The sequence below is a fragment of the Protopterus annectens genome, chromosome 12.part0 (genome assembly GCF_019279795.1).
Source record: "Protopterus annectens isolate FY-2018-M chromosome 12.part0, PAN1.0, whole genome shotgun sequence".
Lineage (NCBI taxonomy): Eukaryota > Metazoa > Chordata > Ceratodontiformes > Protopteridae > Protopterus > Protopterus annectens.
Window position 1 is genome coordinate 1,365,509,362 of NC_056746.1, and position 17,375 is coordinate 1,365,526,736.

The following is a 17,375-nucleotide window of genomic DNA, read 5'->3' on the forward strand; positions in this document are numbered from 1 at the left end:
CTGTTCCTTTTGGCTGTGCAAAATGATAATGAGGCATTCCATGGGGCAATGCTAATTAGTCATGTGCTTTTCCTGGAACTGATTGCAGCAATGGATGTACAAAATCACTCTGCTGCAAAATTTAGCATGGCTGGCCATGATAATTGGCATAACCAAATGCTGCATTCCCACATTATAGTTGTGACACTGCCAGGCGAGCTATCTGGAATTTTGTAAATAATCATATGTCATTTGTGAATATCAACATGATTCATATGCTTGTCTTACAAATGTAAGATAACTATATGTTTTGTGTATATTAATCTATTGGTGCAGAAGTGTATGTGTTGAACAGGGTTTGTACATTACTAAGCTTCAAGTATGTGTCCACAGTGTACCCTAGTGGACAAGAACAGAAATGTATATAAACTATATACCTGTGCAAATGTATGTTTTAATAGTAGAATCTGGAACAGACAGAGTTAACTTGCAAAACTTCAAAAAATAAATTGAAACTAAGTGTTTTACAATTGTGTTATCTCTCAGTTTCATCTCAACAACAGACACAATGCCTAGAATTAGAAGTTTTTGTATTGACTTGAAACATAAATAATTACTAGGTTTAAATGTAAAATCATTTTATTGTTTTACAACTTCCAAGTTCTGCAAACTTCTGAGAGATATTTACTTTGCACACAGAGATGTTAAAATTCTGTTAGTATCTGTTTAGTCTGGGAACTGAAGTCAGGTGACAAAGAGTGATGTCATCCAAACTAACCCAGCAGTAATGTTAATTAATAATTTAAGAACTCCCTCAGAGAGAGACTGGGCATTTTGTATCTTGTCTTGGACCTAGAAACATCCACTCATCACTTCTGCTTGCGTGTTGTCTGTAAGTAGAGCATAGTATCTCTCTTAGATATAGATAGGAATATAGTAAAGATTTGTTTAGATGTTTTCTGTATTTATTTGAGACTGTCCTGCAATGTTGTTTTAAAATATTTCCTGTAATTTTGAACGCTGAAGTACACTGTGTTTGTTTTCTGAGCATTGTCTTGTTCTTTTATTATTTATTATTAAATATATTTAAACCTATCTTTGTGGCTGATATTTGTGAGACATAGTTAAGTTATTAGATTACTGGCATATGTATTTGGTGACAATGTACAGACCACTCCTAAATAGTCTTGCTCCTGGTCACACTTACCATTTTGTTAATAGTAACATTACACAGTAGGATTGGGAACCCTTTGTAAGGGCCTTAGAGTAGCTGATAAGTAGTGGTTGGTGGCAGTGATAACTACCTTATAGTCTGGACAGAAGGGGGCATGCCTAGTAAACCTGTGCCAGCCCTCCTCAGGTGTGTGTGTGTGTGTGTGTGTGTGTGTGTGTTTGTATATAAATCAAATCTGGAAGTGTGTGTGTGTGTGTGTGTGTGTGTGTGTGTGTGTGTGTGTGTCTGTGTGTCAGCTACATGGGCAGGGACACAGAGCACTGGTTGGACAGAGAGGGTGCTGGAGGTCTTGGCTTGACCCCTCAGCTGGGATCTTAACCCTATAGCTATGCCAGTGGGGAGTCTTATTGGGGATCTGGAAAAAGAGGGAGAAAAGAGCCCCAGACTAACTGCGATCTCTGTGTGCTCTTAAGGGACATTGCAATTTACTTTGTGTGTACTTAGTTTGTCTATTACCCAGGTTAATTCAGGTCTATATTATAAGTTCGAAGTTTAAAAACTTCGAATCTCATATGATCGACATCATATGAGTGAAGTTTTCAAACATCGAACATTTCAACAGAGATCGCTGTAGGGAATATTTACCTTCACTTCAATGTAGTGAGATCTCAGAGTTGTTATATTTAAGTAGCTGGGGGTGTGGGGGGTGCATGGGGTCTTGCCCCCTGCACAGAGTGTTCAGGTAGGTTATTTTTAGTTTTAGTTGTTTATATTTTATAACCCAGCCACTGGGGATGCACAATCCAGTGCATTTCTTTGTGCCGGTCCCAAGCCCAGATAAATGGGGAGGGTTGCGTCAGGAAGGGCATCCGGCGTAAAACTTTGCCAAATAATTAATGCGGACACCAGTAAATATTTACATACCGGATCGGTCGAGGCCTGGGTTAACAATGACTGCCACCAGTACTGTTAGCCAACAGGGTGCTGGCAGAAATTGGGCTACTGTTGGCTGAAGATGGAGAAGATGCAGAAGGCATGGCCGAAGGCAGGAAGAGAGGAGAAAGGCTAGGACTGTGGTAGTGAGGGTCAGAAATTTGAATACTGGCAGTATGACTGGCATAGGGAGAGAGCTAGCTGATATGATGGACAGAAGGAAGGTTGGTATATTGTGTGTACAAGAGACCAGATGGAAGGGGAGTAAGGCTAGGTGTATCGGAGGTGGGTTCAAATTGTTTTATCATGGTGTGGATGGGAGGAGAAATGGCGTAGGAGTTATCCTGAAGGAACAGTATGCTAAGAGTGTTTTGGAGGTGAAAAGAGTGTCAGATAGAGTGATGTTCATGAGGCTGGAAATTGATGGTGTAATGATGAACGTTGTTAGTGCATATGCTCCACAAGTTGGGTGTGTGATGGATGAAAAAGAAAAATTTTGGAGTGAGTTGGATGAAGTGGTGATGACTGTACCCAAGGGTGAGAGACCGGTGATTGGAGCAGATTTCAATGGGCATGTTGGTGAAGGGAACAAAGGGGATGAGGAAGTGATGGGTAGGTATGGTGTTAAACAAAGGAATGCAGAAGGTCAGATGGTAGTGGATTTTGTGAAAAGGATGGACATGGCTGTGGTGAATACGTATTTTAACAAGAGGGAGGAGCATAGGGTGACATACAAGAGTGGAGGAAGATGCACACAGGTGGATTATATCTATGTAGGATGGCCAGTTAGAAGGAGATTGGAGACTGTAAAGTGGTGACCGGAGAAAGTGTAGTAGGCAGCATAGGATGGTGGTTTGTAGGATGATGATGGTGATCAAGAAGAGGAGGAGGAGGAGTGTGAGGGCAGCACCAAGGATCAAATGGTGGAAATTGAAAAGGGTAATTGGGAGGTGGAGTTCAGGGATGAGTTAAGGCAGGCACTGGGTGGCAGTGAAGAGTTACCAAATAGCTGGGTAACTACAGCAGAGCTAGTAAGGGAGACTGCTAGAAAGGTACTTGGTATGACATCTGAACAGAGGAAGGAGGACAAGGAGACATGCTGGTGGAATGAGGAAGTACAGGACAGTATACAGAGGAAGAGGCTGGTGAAGAAGAATTGGGATTGTCAGAGAGATGAAGAAAGTAGACAGGAGTATAAGGAGATGAGGTGCATGGCAAAGAGAGAAGTAAGGCTAAGGATAAGGCAAATGCAGAAACAGTACTAAATCAGTTACACAGGCTAGCACACTTTAGTGGGCAGCCTCAACAGTTAAATTAAACAAGCAAACAAACAAACTTTTGATCAAATTCGACTAAAATGTAACTTTAAGTGCAGATATTAAAATAATGCAGCAAACAGCTAAAAACAGTTTGCTTGTTTAGGGTAAGCTAGAAGCTATTTCAAGTAAAACAGCAAAGATACTTAAATCCAGAAAGTAGTCGCTTTTCTGAGTTCTCTGTAGCTAGACCACTCTGCAGGACCACAAAGAGCTTGTCTGAGTAGTATAGCCAGAAAAAAAACGCCTTCAGAGGCGGATTTTAAACAGGGAACTTCAAAGAGCTAGAAATGGTCCAAAACAACCTTTCAGCTTCATTTTCTTTTCTTCAGTTGGCACCCACTAACTATGAAGCCACCCTCCTGTTGATAATGTTTGATTTGGAATCAGGACAGTTTGACCCTGGAGAATTCGACCACAGACGATTCAACCACAGATGATTCAACCCCAATGCAATTGCATGCACTTTCATATTTAAATTTACTTTTATTGTGTAAGGAATAGTTAGTGGACCTTTTGACCCTGGACTATTTTCCCCAATAATATAAGAAAAGTTTTTAAAGTTTTATAAAAGTATTTTATTGCTTAATATTTCAATCATGATTTTTTTCTGATAGGAATTTAATATATTATTTAACTTTTTATATTTAAATCTTAATTTATTTAACATTTTAATTTGTAAATATAATTAAATTAATAACAGTTTTTAACTTAACTTTAAAATCAATATTATTTAGCATTGTAAACATTAATATTATTTTAAATTAACATTAATAATATTATTATTATCTTCATTTCAAATGAAAATGTTTTAAACAGTTTATATATATATATATATATATATATATATATATATATATATATATATATACTTATATATATATATATATATATATATATATTTTGTGTGTGTGTGTGGGTAGAGCGGTGTGTGTGTGTGTGTGTGTGTGTGTGTGTGTGTGTATATATATAGATATATATATATATATATATATATATATATATATATATATCAGACAATCTATTTCACCCCCCAAACACCCCAGAACTTAAATATACCAACTCTGAGATCACACTACAGTGCAGAAGATGGAAATCTTTCCATTCCACACTGTACAGAGATGCCGGTTCCAAACGGTTGACATTATGAATGCTGATCATATGGTCCCAGCCATATGATCTTCAAGATTCTGAAATGTCGACCATGTGAAGGGGACCCATATATATATATATATATATATATATATATATATATATATTTATTTATGTATAAAACTTCTTTTTCTCATTTTTTTTTTGTAATCTTTGACATTTTCTCATGAAATCTGTGGATGCACGAGCTGTATTATATAACATTTTTTCATTATGTCAAATTATCTGTGGTTTATTTTTTTCTTGCCTTGCTATTTCAATGGGGTCAAACCATTTGGGGTCAAAGTGTCCAGGGTAAAACAGTCCAGGGTCAAAATGTCTGGAGTCAAAACCTCCCGCACCTGTTGATTCATTTATCCTTCACATCCAGGGTCGCAGCTCATGGGGAAGTGGGTCCTGAGTGCCATCTTGCTCGATGTCCATTTTTCTTCTTTGTCCTAAGCCCCCCTCTTAAATGCTAACATCAATGATAGGATGGGCAGGCAATGGTAAGTGAGCGTGTCCCTTGCCCAAGGTCCATAAGGTGGCCTTGCCTAATTTTGTCCTCTTGCCCACCCAGCTTGGAATCTTTTCAATGAGCTCTTTATCCTCCACTGGAGATACAATGCCCTGCTTTCCTACAATAGGTACGTTAATCCTTCTTGCTAACCTCATCAAACACATAAACTGCTTAAACTTGGGTTACCTGGGCTGCAGTCGGGTCTTTTGTGACTTAAACAGAACATGCTGGAGACAGATATGTGTCCTAGAGACTGTCCCTCCTATGTAACCGTCTTCCCATCCATGTGAAACTTAGTTTGCCTATTACCCAGGTTAATTCAGGTCTATATTATAAGTTCGAAGTTTGAAAACTTCGAATCTCATATGATCGACATCATATGAGTGAAGTTTTCAAACATCGAACATTTCAACAGAGATCGCTGTAGGGAATATTTACCTTCACTTCAATGTAGTGAGATCTCAGAGTTGTTATATTTAAGTAGCTGGGGGGGTGCATGGGGTCTTGCCCCCTGCACAGAGTGTTCAGGTAGGTTATTTTTAGTTTTAGTTGTTTATATTTGGAACAAAGGGGATGAGGAAGTGATGGGTAGGTATGGTGTTAAACAAAGGAATGCAGAAGGTCAGATGGTAGTGGATTTTGTGAAAAGGATGGACATGGCTGTGGTGAATACGTATTTTAACAAGAGGGAGGAGCATAGGGTGACATACAAGAGTGGAGGAAGATGCACACAGGTGGATTATATCTTATGTAGGAGGGCCAGTTTGAAGGAGATTGGAGACTGTAAAGTGGTGACCAGGGAAAGTGTAGTTAGGCAGCATAGGATGGTGGTTTGTAGGATGACGCTGGTGATCAAGAAGAGGAGGAGGAGTGTAAGGGCAGCACCAAGGATCAAATGGTGGAAATTGAAAAAGGGTAATTGGGAGGTGGAGTTCAGGGATGAGTTAAGGCAGGCACTGGGTGGCAGTGAAGAGTTACCAAATAGCTGGGTAACTACAGCAGAGCTAGTAAGGGAGACTGCTAGAAAGGTGCTTGGTATGACATCTGAACAGAGGAAGGAGGACAAGGAGACATGCTGGTGGAATGAGGAAGTACAGGACAGTATACAGAGGAAGAGGCTGGTGAAGAAGAATTGGGATTGTCAGAGAGATGAAGAAAGTAGACAGGAGTATAAGGAGATGAGGTGCATGGCAAAGAGAGAAGTGGCGAAGGCTAAGGATAAGGCAAATGCAGAAACAGTACTAAATCAGTTACACATGCTAGCACACTTTAGTGGGCAGCCTCAACAGTTAAATTAAACAAGCAAACAAACAAACTTTTGATCAAATTCGACTAAAATGTAACTTTAAGTGCAGATATTAAAATAATGCAGCAAACAGCTAAAAAACAGTTTAAGCTTGTTTAGGGTAAGCTAGAGAAGCTATTTCAAGTAAAAAAACAGCAAAGATACTTAAATCCAGAAAGTAGTCGCTTTTCTGAGTTCTCTGTAGCTAGGACCACTCTGCAGGACCACAAAGAGCTTGTCTGAGTAGTATAGCCAGAAAAAAAACGCCCAGAGGCGGATTTTAAACAGGGAACTTCAAAAGAGCTAGAAATGGTCCAAAACAACCAATTACTACAGCTCTTGTGCTGAGGTCACTTCCTACAGGGATGGGTAGGCTGCTCAAGGCTCCCCACTCCCACTGGTGAGCAAAGAAACTTCCTTCTATCCGAGTAAGGTAATGGACAACACAGGAACTACACCACAGCCCAGAATACAGCAATACCTGTAAATTGGTCTAAACTAGTCGAGGAGAGGCGGGGAAAACAAGGATTATTTTTTTGTTTTTAGATAGAAACACACAGAAAATGCAGAAACAGTTCTAAATCAGTTACACAGGCTAGCACACTTTAGTGGGCAGCCTCAACAGTTAAATTAAACAAACAAACAAACAAACGTTCGATCAAATTCGACTAAAATGTAACTTTAAGTGCAGATATTAAAATAATGCAGCAAACAGCTAAAAAACAGTTTAAGCTTGTTTAGGGTAAGCTAGAGAAGCTATTTCAAGTAAAAAAAACAGCAAAGATACTTAAATCCAGAAAGTAGTCGCTTTTCTGAGTTCTCTGTAGCTAGGACCACTCTGCAGGACCACGATGAGCTTGTCTGAGTAGTATAGCCAGAAAAAAACGCCCAGAGGCGGATTTTAAACAGGGAACTTCAAAAGAGCTAGAAATGGTCCAAAACAACCAATTACTACAGCGCTTGTGCTGAGGTCACTTCCTACAGGGAACTGGTCTAAACTAGTCGAGGAGAGCGGGAAAACAAGTTTACAGGCATTGCTGTATTCTGGGCTGTGGTGTAGTTCCTGTGTTGTCCATTACCTTACTCGGATAGAAGAAAGTTTCTTTGCATACCGGTGGGAGTGGGGAGCCTTGAGCAGCCTACCTGTCCCTGTATGAAGTGACCTCAGCACAAGAGCTGTAGTAATTGGTTGTTTTGGACCATTTCTAGCTCTTTTGAAGTTCCCTGTTTACAATCTGCATTTGCACGGCTTTGCGCGTTTATGTACATAGCACAGCGTTGGTTAAACTAGGTTAAACTTCTTCTGGCTCCGCCAAGTCTGTTCTTCAAATTTTTCCTTAAGGAAGCTCTACTCTTAGTATAATCAGACTACTCGCTATATTATAAGCCTAGCACTTGTTCTCAAAACGTCTCTACTAAGTAAGCACTCTCGTACTAAGTAAGCACTACATCCACCTACCACCACTGTGAATATCCACTTCCCTTAAAGGCACAGCACTCCCTTATACTGTTCTAGCATGTCGAGTGGTAGATTACTGGCATCCTCTCCAGTTCAGCTGGTTAATCTGGGTATCTTGAGACAATGCTACAATTGTATCATGTACACAGACAACCCTCTCCTCCTCCCAAAAAACACAAATACATGTGAGAGATGCAACTATATAGCCAAACTGGAGGCTGAACACTCTCAACTCAGGGCTGGCATGACCAGACAGGAGGAGATGGTAACCACACACACAACAAACCCAGTCCCACATAGACCTACCACAACTGCAAACCAAACACATAAAAACACAAAGACATACTCGGAGGCTCTAATAAAAAACTTACCAAAATAACAGAGGCTCCCAAAGCAGACATCCAAAAATCCACCACCTCAAAACAAAACACATGCAACACATACTTTAATAAATCAGTGTGTCAATCAATCACAGCCCTTAAGGCCAAACACCATGCCTGATACACTAGTAATAGGTGACTCTATAGTCAGACACATTGATGTCCCACTTACCAGGCTGAACAAGGAGAGGGTGACTGTGAGCTGCCTATCAGGAGCTAGGATCCGCCACATAACACACGCACTCAGGTCACTCCAAAGCAAGTACAAATATGACTCCGTCATTGTCCATGCTGGCGTGAATGACCTGAGGCATTACCTCCCTGGACTACATGAAAAGAGACATAGAGGAGCTCTCTGATTATGTAGCCCAGGCTGGTATGACCCTGACCCTGAGCAGCATCTTGCCCTCACCAAGAATGATGCCACAATATGAAGACAAGATGATCAGCTTTAATAATTGGCTCAAGTACTGGTGTCATTCTAAGGGGATCCAATGTCTGTCTGCCTGGGATGACATGTTGGACAAGCCACGCTGCTTCGCAAGGGACGGCTTGCACCTGTCACCACTGGGCTTCTGGATATTGGCTAAGGCTCTTGCCACCCCCATAGTGCCTTTTTTAGGCAAGGCTCAAAAGACAAACCCACCTCCTTAGAAAACAAAAATGGAAAAAAACTAAGGGTAATGCTGCTCAATGCCAGAAGTCTAAATCTCAAGATACAGGCACTCGATGCTCTCCTCAGTATGGAGAACATTGACGTCTGTGCAGTAACTGAAACCTGGTTCAAGGCTCCTGAGAGCACACCAGCACTACCAGGCTATACCTCGTATCATGCTTTTCGGCCCCAAAACTCAGGCCAAACCACAATGGGAGGGGGAATGTCCATATTCATCAAGGACACCCACACCTCCAGGTTAGTAGCAACACATGAAGCATCAGAGACCATACAGGTGCAACTAACCATAGGCAAAACTGCTATACAACTGGTAGCATGTTACAGACCACCCTCCCAATCTCAGGAACCCCACTCAGCCTTCCTGAAGACATTGGAGGATATGAATGTATCACAAAATACCATCATACTGGGAGACTTCAACTACCCTAACATAGATTGGGTACATTATTCAAGCCCTAACACCCTAGCCCAAAGGTTCCTGGAATTCATAAATTCAAATGCACTGGAACAACTAGTCACCTTTCCCACTAGGGGAGATAATATACTAGACCTGATCATCACAAACATGGGGACAAAATGCTCCACACCGGAGGTATACCCCTCACTAGTGAGACCTGACCACAAACTAATCACCCTGGATATACATATCCCACCTCCACCCCCAGCACAAAAGACCACAGTGAAAAACTTCTCAAAAGCAGACTTCACTCTTCTTAAGACTGAGATGGTATCCTTTAAGCCCACTGGGCCAGTGGATACCACATCCCACAATGCTGAATCCTTCACAAATGGTTTCTATGGACATCTCCAAGAATGCATGGATCATGCAATCCCAAATAAATCCAAGTCCCTCTCCACCAAAGGCAAGCGTCCTGTCTGGTGGACCTCAGCCATTAACAAATTGTATAACAAAAGAAGGAAGCTACTGCACGACCGAGAAAAATCCCATAAAGGGAAGATATCTCTGATCAACACTAGCAGAAAACTACATTCTCTCATAAAAACATCCAAGGCCAACTTTGAGAGAAAAATCGCTAAGGACACTAAAGATAACCACAAAGCCTTCTTGAGCTATGTTAGAAACCTGGGCGGAAACCCTCAGATATGCTCAGAGTTAGTTCACAACAACAAAAAATACACTGAACCCACAGATATTGCCAACATTCTGGCTGACAGGTTCAGTGCAAATTTCTCCCCTCCCTCATCCCCAAAAGAAGAAATACTTATCTCAGCTGAATGTAATCTCCCTGTCATCTCAGATGTCCAAGTGAGAGCCGCCCTCAGCAAAGCTAAAAACACAGCATCAATGGGACCTGACGGTATCCCGGGTTGCGTGCTACGTGAACTCCAAGAGGAGCTAAACCCGCACATAAAAATGCTATTTAACCTTAGCCTTACTACAGGATATGTACCTGAACACTGGCGTACAGCAACAGTGGTCCCACTCCACAAAGGGCGTACCTCTACAGACCCTGGGAACTACTGCCCCATAAGCTTAACCAGCCTGGTCTGCAAAGCTATGGAAAGAATCATTATGGAACTCATAAACATAGACATTGCGGACCTACAGACACTTGACCCCACCCAGTTCGGCTTTGTAAAGGGCAGATCTTGCCTTTTGAACCTGGTTGACTTTTTTGAAACAGTCACTAGAGCCATTGATGAGGGCAAAGCAGTCCATACAGCCTACCTGGACTTGGCTAAGGCCTTCGACACAATACCCCACTCAGGCATCATATATAAGCTCAACAGCTTAAACGTAAACCCTTATGTCACTAGATGGGTTGCAAACTGGCTAAAGGACAGAACCCATAAAGTTAAAATCGCTGGATCAATGTCAGACTCAAAGCCAGTCACAAGTGGTGTCCCACAGGGATCTGTCCTTGGGCCCCTCTTGTTCGGCATTTATTTCTCAGATGTTAAAGCAAACATGGGAGGGTTGTGGCTGACAAAGTTTGCAGTTGACTGCAAACTAGGCGCCATAGTCGATACACCAGCAGACACATACATCCTACAAAAAGGCCTCACAGAAACGAACAACTGGCGCCGGAGTCATGGCCTTAAACTAAATGCCAAAAAATGTATAGTCATCCCCTTTGGGAAAAACAAAGTACCCACAAATTATCACATAGACAGCAACCCACTGAGTACAGAAAAAGTAATCAGAAACCTAGGGACCCAAGTTGACAGTGACCTCTCATTTGACACCCACATTGCCAAAGTGGTTAGAAAAACATTCTACCTTGCACACCTTATCATGAAGGGATTCACATCCAGATCCAAGGATGTCATTGTACCCCTATACTCCTCCCTCATCAGACCCATGATTGAGTACAATGCCCCATTTGGTATGTACCTCACCAGGCATTTGCACCAGCTGGAGAGACCACAAAAGTACCTCACCAAGAGGATCAAGGGTCTCCAACATATGTCTTATTCTGCCAGACTAAAGAAACTCCAGCTCTATTCAGTAGCATACCGCCTGCTCAGAGGTGATCTCTGCCTGACGTACAAGGCCATGTCCAATCAGGAACTAATGGACATGCTCCACCTCAACAAATCCAAATCCATCAGAACCACGGGCGCTAAAGACTTAAACCTCGGGACAAGTATATAAATAGGACATGATGGAGGGATAGATTCATAACCCAGAGGCTTCCCATGCTCTGGAACAAGATCCCAGTTCGTATTAGGCAGAGCCCCTCACTGACTCTCTTCAAGAGAAATCTTGATGAGTGGATGGGAGATCATAAGTTTACCCCAGGGGGTCACATCTGTGTCACTGCTAGACAGGGGCAGAGTAAACTAATTCTATTATATAAGGGGACCTTCACTGTGTCACTACTAGACAGAGGCACAGTATTCTAAATCTATTCTGTGCATTTTTGTACCATTTCATGGGGTGGCGAAAGCCACATCACTATGGCTAGGCTTACAAATGCCCCAGGGCAGATAGCTAGTACTAAACTATGAAACTATGAAACTATATGAAGAGTTGTATGAAAAGTTGGACACTAAGGAGGGAGAAAAGGACCTGTACCAATTGGCTAGACAGAGGGACCGAGCTAGTAAAGATGTGCAGCAGGTAAAGGTGATAAAGGATAACGAGGGAAACGTACTCACAATTGAGGAGAGTGTGTTGAGCAGATGGAAAGAGTACTTTGAGGGGCTGATGAATGAAGAGAATGAGAGAGAGAGAAAGTTGGATGATGTGGTGATAGTGAATAAGGAAGTGCAATGGATTAGCAAGCAGGAAGTAAGGACAGCTATGAAGAGGATGAAGAATGGAAAGGCTGTTGGTCCATATGACATACCACTGGAAGCATGGAGGTGCTTAGGAGAAACAGCAGTAGAATTTTTAACCAGATTGTTTAATGAAATCTTGGAAAGTGAGAGGATGCCTGAGGAATGGAGAAAAAGTGTTTTGGTACCGATTTTTAAGAATAAGGGTGATGTGCAGAGCTGTAGTAACTACAGAGGGATTAATTGATCAGTCACAGCATGAAGTTATGGAGAGCAGTGGAAGCTAGGTTAAGAAGGGACGTGATGATTAGTGATCAGCAGTATGGTTTCATGCTGGGAAAGAGCACTACAGATGTGATGTTTGCTCTGAGAGTGTTGATGGAGAAGTACAGAGAAGGTCAGAAGGAGTTGCATTGCATTTTTGTAGACTTAGAGAAAGCATATGACAGGGTGCCTAGAGAGGAGTTGTGGTATTGTATGAGGAAGTCAGGAGTGTCAGAGAAGTATGTAAGAGTGGTACAGGATATGTACGAGGGTAGTGTGACAGAGGTGAGGTCTGTGGTGGGAGTGACGGATGCGTTTAAGGTGGAGGTAGGGTTACATCAAGTATCAGCTATGAGCCCTTTCTTACTTGCAATGGTTATGGGCAGGTTGACAGACAAGATCAGACAGGAGTCCCCGTGGACTATGATGTTTGCAGATGACATTGTGATCTGTAGTGAGAGTAGGGAACAGGTGGAGGAGACCCTGAAGAGATGGAGATATGCTCTAGAGAGAAGAGGAATGAAGGTCAGCAGGACTAAGACAGAATAGATGTGTGTGAATGAGAGGGAGGATAGAGGAATGGTGAGGATGCAGGGAGTAGAGGTGATGAAGGTGGATGAGTTTAAATACTTGGGATCAACAGTTCAGAGTAATGGTGAGTGTGGAAGAGAGGTGAAGAAGAGAGTATAGGCAGGATGGAGTGGGTGGAGAAGAGTGTCAGGAGTGATTTGTGACAGACGGGTAGCAGTAAGAGTGAAAGGGAAGGTCTACAAGAGGGTAGTGAGACCAGCTATACTATATGGGTTGAAGACAGTGGCACTGACAAAAAGGCAGGAGTTCGAACTGGATGTGGCAGAGTTAAAGATGTTAAGATTTGCACTGGGTTGGTAATACTCTGTAAATTTTTTGGTCCCTTCCTCCGAAAATGTGTGGTTTGTTGTCAGTCATTGGGGATCAAAGTCACTAAATAATGACATACATTTGAATATCAGACTTTAATTCCTTCAGACTATTCATGCGAACACAAATCCTGATATTTAAGCAACTTTATAATTTTATGAGATATATTTAATATCTGTCCCTGGGATTGAGCTTTCATTCCCCCTTTATTTTAGGGTTTACCCAGATTTCTTGAGCTTTTTTACTTCTGGTTCTTCGATTTCACTCTCTCTTTCACACACACACACACACACACACACACACACACACACACACACACACACACACACACCTACACTTTTATGCATACAAGCATGCATACACTCACACACATACTTGTCTGTCTCATTTATTTTTACACTTGCTAAATATTTTTATTTTTAGTTTTTAATTTTCTTTTCTTTAGTTTACACTAAACAGCAAAATCGCTGCTTAGCGAGTGTAAAACAATGGCAACCATTAGATTGCTTTCAGTCTGTGCTCCATGGCAGTTTAATATGCTGCCATGAAGCAGCAGACCCATTACCTATACGTTTACTCGCTGCTGGAGAATGTTCATTCTCCAATCAGGTGATGATTTAAAGGTCGCCCATTCTCTTATGTAATTTATGTAAGCAATAATGCCCAACAGAGTGTGTGTTGCCCAGCCTGCACCCCTAGAAGGGCATTATTTACACAATAACACACACCCTGGACTGCATTATTGTGCTTAGAGAAGGTCTGTCTGTAAAATTGTTGTTTTACTTATTTATTTTTATTATTACTATATTATTTTTTATATATTTTTGATGCAAAATAGTTCTTCCACCTAATGTTTCACAGTTACTATAGTATATGTAAATGGTGTTGGAGGAAGCATCTCATATCCAAAATATAACACTTTAAAAAATGATATCCAGGTATTTATTTTTTAGTCCTTTACTCCTAAAAAGTTTGGTTTGTTGCCAGTCACTGGAGGATGAATTTACTAAATAATGACATACATTTGAGTTTCAGACTTATATTTCCTTCAGAAAATTCACGCTAACAAATCTTTTTAATTAAGCAAGTTTGTAATTTTATAAGAGAAATAATAAAAATCTGTTCCTATTTTTGAGCCTTTGTTTCTCCTTTATTTTAGGCTTGATCCAGATGTCTTCATCTGAAAGATCCACAGGTATGCAAACCTCTTCACTGGTGCTGTCAGTGTTAACCCCCCCACACACGCACACACACACACACACACACGCACACGCGCGCACGCACGCACACACGCACATGCACATGCACACGCATACACACAGACATACACACACACACACACACACACACACACACACACACACACACACACACATACACACACAGATATACACATATACTCACACACACATACACACACACACACACACACACACACACACACACACACACACACACACACGCACTTCAGAACAAAAATAATTTAAAATGTTCTCCTATTTTGAGCCTTTGTTGCTTATTAATTTTAGGTTTATCCAGATACCTTGAGCTAAGAGAAAAGGTGCACAAACCCATACCTCTCAAATATACAAATTTTTGCCTCGTATTATTGGTCTGTTTCTCCTAAAATTGTGTTTTTCTGGCAAATCATTGAGGTTTGTAGTCAGAAAATAATAACAGTCATTTGAGTTTCAGACAATACAGTGCAGAAAATTCAGCTAATGCAAAACCTGTTGATATATCTCTTTTTTAAGTTTGTAAGAGCAATATTTAAAAATTGTCCCTATTTTGCGTCCTTTGTCCCCCTATTATGCATAGCTTTGTCGAGATTTCTGGCTGTAAGAGTTTGAGAGGGATGCATAAACCTCTCACCTATGAACCTATATAGGAAATTCATCCCGGGGATCATGTCAGTCACCCTGCTAGACAGGGGTCCAGGGAAGTAAATATTGTGGGAAGAAATGACCAGGAAATTGTTATGGCTAGGGTTCTATAGGCCCTAGGGCCGATAGCCTAGTACCAGCCTATGAACCTATGAACCTTAACTGCTGCCAGTGGAACGCTCAGTCGCTCTCACTCTTAATTCCCTCTAACACACAGAATCTCTTCTGCTTTCACACATCCATTCACTCACACACACACACAGAAACATAAACAAACACACACTTTTTTTTCTGTTTTTTTTCTACACTCGCTAAACAGCTGCTTAGTGAGTATAACACCATCAGCCTCTCTCTCACTTTCATTTCATACATGCATACATTCTCACACTCAGGGTCCTAGTGCTACCCCACTTTCAAAGAATTTGTACTGAAATCAGTACAGTGCATATGCCTCCTGACATCCATGCATGTGTGTGTGTGTGTGTGTGTGTGTCTGTGTGTGTGTGTGTGTGTGTCTGTGTGTGTGTGAGATTGTGTCTGTGTGTGCACACGGCAAATGTGTGCACATGAATAAATGTGTGTGTGTGTGTGTGTGTGTGTGTGTGTGTGTGTGTGTGTGTGTGTGTGTGTGTGTGTGTGTGTGTGTGTGTGTGTGTGTGTGTATGTGTGTGTATTGGGGGATCACTCATTCTGCTTATGTGATGTGCCAGACAAATTGTTTTGTAGAAGCAGATCTAATATCTTCTGAAGGCGCATGGACTTTCTTATGGTTTGAGAGAGGCTCATTGTGACCTTCTAAGTATGTTTGATATATAATGTTAAGACAGAAGTGGCAAACTTCAGGACACCCATGCTGACGGACAATAGAGATATGACTGCTGAATACTATACAATTTCACTTTATAAGCACTTACATGAGTGCTTGGATTGTGCAATCCCTAACAGAACCAAGATGCTATCCTCCAAAAAAAGGAAGCCAATCTGGTGGTCCCCTGCTATAAACAAACTCTACAACAGAAGAAAGAAACTGTGGCAAAAAAGAGTAAAATCCCATGATTGGAGGAACCCCGTGGTCAGCCTCAGTAAGAAGCTGAGATCCCTCATAAAATCCTCCAAAGCTAGTTTTGAAAACAAAATCGCCACTGATTCTAAAGGCAACCACAAAGCATTCTATAGCTATGTCAAAAATCTCAATGGCAACACTCAGATCTGCTCTGAGTTACAGCAAGATGGCACTAAATATACAGAACCAACTGATATTGCCAACATCCTGGCAGATAGGTTCAGTGCTAACTTTACCCCTCTCTCATCCGCTAAAGGGCCCATCTCTATACCGGAAGAATGCAAAGTACCTGTAATCACAGCTGCACAGGTAAAAAACGCACTCTCCAAAGCCAAGAACACAGCATCCATGGGACCTGACAACATCCCAGGCTGCATTCTACATGATCTACAGAACGAACATGCACCCCACCTAAGTACCATGTTCAATCATAGCCTCACCTCAGGCTTTGTGCCCACAGAATGGTGCACAGCAACAGTTATCCCACTCCTCAAAGGGGCAGCCACCATGGACCCCGGGAACTTCCGCCTCATTAGCCTGACGAGCCTGGTCTGCAAGGCTATGGAGCGTATCATCATGGAACTTATAAACAATGACATTGGTAATCTCCAAACTCTGGACCCTACCTAGTTCGAGTTTGTAAAAGGCAGATCATGTCTCCTATCCTGACAGACTTCTTTGAAGGGGTCACCAAAGCTGTAGATGAGGGTAAGGTGGTACACACAGCCTATCTAGATCTCGCCAAGGCTTTCAACACCATACCCCACTCTGGAATTATAGAAAAACTCACTAAACTAGGTGTAAATCCCTATGTCACAAGATGGGTTGCCAACTGGCTCACTGAACGAACACACACTGTGAAAGTAGCGGATTCCAAATCCGAAATCAGACCAGTGACAAGTGGAGTACCACAGGGTTCAGTCCTAGGTCCTCTCCTGTTTGGTCTCTATTTCTCTGAAATACAGGCTAACACAGAAGGTCTTTAGCTAATAAAGTTCGCAAATGACTGCAAACTAGGAGCCATAATCAAATCTCCTAATGATGTGGACATCCTACAAAAGGGCCTCACTGAAACAGATGCCTGGTGTCAAAGCCATGGCCTCAAGTTCAATGCCAAAAAGTGCATTGTCATCCCTTTTTGTAAAAACTCTGTACTCACGAACTACCGC

The 17,375-nt window shown here is 41.7% G+C and overlaps 1 protein-coding gene across 5 annotated transcripts in view; it reads left to right on the plus strand.

Annotated features, from left to right (window-relative positions):
* Window positions 1-17,375, plus strand: part of SIRPB1 (signal regulatory protein beta 1) — a 1,192,076-nt gene that overhangs the window by 284,734 nt on the left and 889,967 nt on the right. Inside the window, exon 2 of one of the 5 annotated variants that reach the window (XM_044090417.1) lies at window positions 14,420-14,455. The exons of the other annotated variants lie outside the window; for them this stretch is intronic. The gene's annotated coding sequence lies outside the window, so the exon portion shown is untranslated. The remainder of the gene's footprint in view (window positions 1-14,419; window positions 14,456-17,375) is intronic. 5 annotated transcript variants of the gene reach the window in all.